The sequence below is a fragment of the Cyanistes caeruleus genome, chromosome 4 (genome assembly GCF_971803275.1).
Source record: "Cyanistes caeruleus chromosome 4, bCyaCae1.hap1.1, whole genome shotgun sequence".
NCBI classification, from domain to species: domain Eukaryota; kingdom Metazoa; phylum Chordata; class Aves; order Passeriformes; family Paridae; genus Cyanistes; species Cyanistes caeruleus.
Window position 1 is genome coordinate 77,502,922 of NC_141704.1, and position 4,102 is coordinate 77,507,023.

Sequence of the window (4,102 nt, forward strand, 5' to 3'; positions counted from 1 at the left end):
TCATTATCTGCTGAAATTTAATGTAGGAGACAAGAATTAGATGGCACACGGCTGTCAGGAGCGATTGCTGCCATTGGAAAGCATGCAAAGATAGGGCTGCACTGAAGTTTAGTTTAGTTTAAAACAGCCTCATAAGTGCTATTTTAACTCTGGGGGACCATTTTATAGGCTGATCCATGATGCTGAAAATAAGCCCTGCATCCAGTGCCAGTGGCACTTGCTTGTGGATCAGCTAGAATGTGTTCAAGGCCAGATTGGATTGAGCTCTGAGCAACCTGGGATAGTAGAAGGTGCCCCTGCCTATGGCAGGGAGCTGGAATTGGATGAACTTTTAGAATTCCTTCAAACTATTCTATGATTTCAATTTAATAGAGAACTCTCAGACTATGACTGGGTTTCTATCCCTACTGAATTGCTGCTTAGAGCCGAGAGATGGTGTTTCTCTGCCGTCCACTGCTCAAATCCTCGAAGATCCACTAATCATTGTTCACTCTTGTAGTTGCAGTGGAAAGGAGATCTGTGCTGATTAATTAATCCAAGGTAACCTGAAATCTCTTCTCTATGTAAAAATCCTTCACAGCTTGGCCAGAAATTTCAGACCGAGATGGAAGTTGTCCATGGGAAGTAATGAAGAGGTTTTTTGAGGCCGCCCCAGAAAATAGGGTCCTGAATAAATCATTAATTCCTCTTTAGATAAAGAACAAAACACAGACACAAAGTAGAAGGGAAAACAATGGCATGTGTACTGGACTCCAATGTTTAGCATATATATAAAGTGTGTGCTCCCAGGAGTCTTCCTGAGTGATTTAACCTTAGCAGCAATACAAAGCTGATTGGTGTTATTTAGTGTATATATATATATAGGATTCTAGGGTTATATATTTAACATGTATACATATTGTTATAGGTAACAATAATTATATCTATATGTTTCCTTCCCATTCCTTGTTAATATTCCCTGCAACCAATTAGCTGGTTACCATCATCCTGGTCTCTTGCTGTGCTGTTTAGAATGAAGTTACTCATCTGGATCTTTAGGAGTGTGGAAGGATCAGTATATAAAATTATTGAAGAGATAGTACTTGCCTGAGAGGCCAAAGGTAAAACTATTTTCTGTCTGACCAGGTATTCTGCCAATTGCTGGGTCAATTTAAAGGATACAGATACCAGTGGAAAGAATGGTCTTATTTTACTGGGAATATTAAGTCAGCACAAAAGTAAAATGGTACATCCAATAAATCTACACACTTGGCTTTAGCAACAAGCAAAAGTAGGAGAGGAAAGACACCTAAGCATTACTGTACAAGAGAGAGGATAGTGACTGAGAAAGATGCATCACCAATTGCCTAAATACGTCACCATCACCCAGAGTCCGCAGTCACTGGGGAGCCCCATTTCACAGTGAGGACTTAGAGAACACTTCCCAGCAACTGGGAAAATCCTACACAGTGCTTCCATCCACAGGTGAGGTCTCCAAATTCACCTCAAAAGTGGGTCCAGCTTTTATAGGCCCAAATCAGCAAGTCAAAGTGGCTTGAGTATATTTTTAGCACAGTCTGATGGCACACTTCCCGACCAGCCAGGACCAGGGTTTGGCCAGAACCCATGCCTTGGCTGGGAGGGTTTCCCCCTAAAATAACCTACAAATAGGCCTATTCATGCCCGGTGAGAAAGTTTTTTAAAATGATACATGACTTGCAGATAATTACACAAGGTTATACAGAGCTAGCATAAGCGTCTTTTAATCTATTTTTAGCTAAATAATACTGGTAGTGTTAGTCACACACTACCCAGGATTCATCTTGTAAACCAAGTCTGGCTGAGGCCTGCTGCTCAGGCCTCAGCACATCCCCAGGGCAAGTTAGAAGCATGGCTTTTACTTTTCATCCTCCTTTTCTGTGGATACCTTCTTTTTCCCTGTGCTCTGGGAAATAAAGCAGGATGACAGACTCCAGCACCTACCCGCAGGTGGCAATGGAGCTGCAGGCTGTGCCTCATTGTTGGAGAAGCTTTTTTGAAGACAGATCTTTTCTGTAGTGCAGCATGTCATACATTGAGTTAAACAGGAAAAAGGGTATTCTTTTATCTCTCAATGAGTTGCAGCCAAGATCTGTAATTGCCTTGCTCTTAATGTTGCATAACTGTTAGCAAGACTCAAGCCAAGCATTAATGAATTTCCTCAGAACTTCATTTTTTAATGAGCATCATTAATCATTAGTCATGCATGCTACAACCTACACTTTTCTAAACTGGGGCTTTGCCAGTCCTGTTACACTATAAAAACAGCAGCATGTCCTCCCCAGGTTTTATCAGTGAAGTAACAAGATAAGACTGTGGAGAGAGTGAGACACAAAAAAATAATAATTATTTGACCTTTTAAGTACTTAAGATACTCTCTGAAAGTTGGGCTGAAGCTTCAGCTTGTGAGCAGCTGCTGCTCCACTTTTCTCTGGGCTGTGGTGACAATGTGAGAACTCTGAATTTGCTCTAAGCCCCAGTGGCTCTGCACATGGATTAATTGGGCTCCCTTGTTTTGTTACAAAATTCAGTGAATCTTTGAAGGTAAAACTTGAAAATAAGTTTGGAAAAATGATTCCTAGAGGTCTACTGGCTGGTCTTTACTCTTCTGGATTGTGCAACAGGTTGTATTTAAAAGCTACAGAAGAAGCAGTGGGTTCCTGGCTGTCCCAGCATACTTACCTAGATTTAACAATTCCAGTAACAAGCAAGGGGCAGTGTTTTGTCTGCACCAAACTGTCTTGCAGCTCCTTCATGCTTCTTCTGCATAAAACAGAGCTAACTTAATTCACCCACCTCTGCAAGTTAAGCTGTCATGAGGGTGCCAGACTGGTAGAGCTATACAGAAACAAAAGCTTTTTCTTGGTGTGTCCTACAGACACACAATGATTCCCTACTCCTCCCAGTCAGCCAGCGGCAGGACCAGAGCAAATGGCCTCAAGCTGCACCAGGACAGATTCAGGCCGGAAATCAAGAGGAAATTCTTCACCAAAAGGGCTGTCAAGCAGCAGAATGGGCTGCCAAGGGAAGTGGTGGAGTCATCATCCATGGAAGTGCTCAAGAAATGACTCTACATGGCACGGTTTAGTTGAGAAGGTGATGCTCAGTCGAAAGCTGGACTCCATGATCTTGGATGTCTTTTCCCACCTTAATTGTTATGTGATTCTAAGTCTGACCCAAAAGGTGCAGTCTCCCACTGCAGCTGCTGACTAGAAGCAAGATTTCAGAAACAGATTAAGCCAAAGAAAACTAATGAAATTTTGTCTAATAATTCTGCACAAGGAAACAAGGAAAAGCTCTTTTTTTGTATCTTATGCACTATACCAAGAAAATGTTTTACCCTGATCTTGACCTGTGTGAATACTAATGTTTATGGTTAAAACAGAGGAGTTGTCTGAGGTAGTGTTGTATAGGGGGAGGAGTAAAATCATGGACAGAATCTGAGGTTGGAAAAGACCTCCAAGGTCACTGAGTTCAAACTTTGACCAAACACCACCTTGTCAACTAAACTAGAGCACTGGGTGCCAAGTAATTTCTTAATGTATCACAGATAATAACAATAATAATAGTATCTAAAGGATATTCATATATTGAAATATGGGATCTTCATTTGCAAGGATCAGAAAGAATGATGTGCTTCCCTGATGGGAATAAGAGCTAGTACAGTGGAGGAGAAAGACAAGGAAAGAATTATGGGACAGGTAATGGAAAAAAGAAATTAATGAAAAGGTGCACTGACATGGAAGGCAGTTGAGGGTTTAAAAACATGGACATGAAATAAAAGGAAGCACCCAAGATGGGGGGGAGGAGATACTGAATAGAGGGCAAGATTAAGGCAAGAGGTTTGCTGCAAATAATCAATTTGTCTTCCAGAAAATCATGGGAGATACAATTTGGTACAACAACTATAACACAAAAAAATAAATACAATGTAAACCTATGTATATATATAGGCTGAAAATACCAAAAGATGATAAAAAATTTTCTACCACTATGTTATTTGACTTAGTTGTTGACAATGTTCTAGTGAAAATATCAGTCCTAACCCCTAGCAATGGGGAAAAAAGACACACAGATCTCTGTG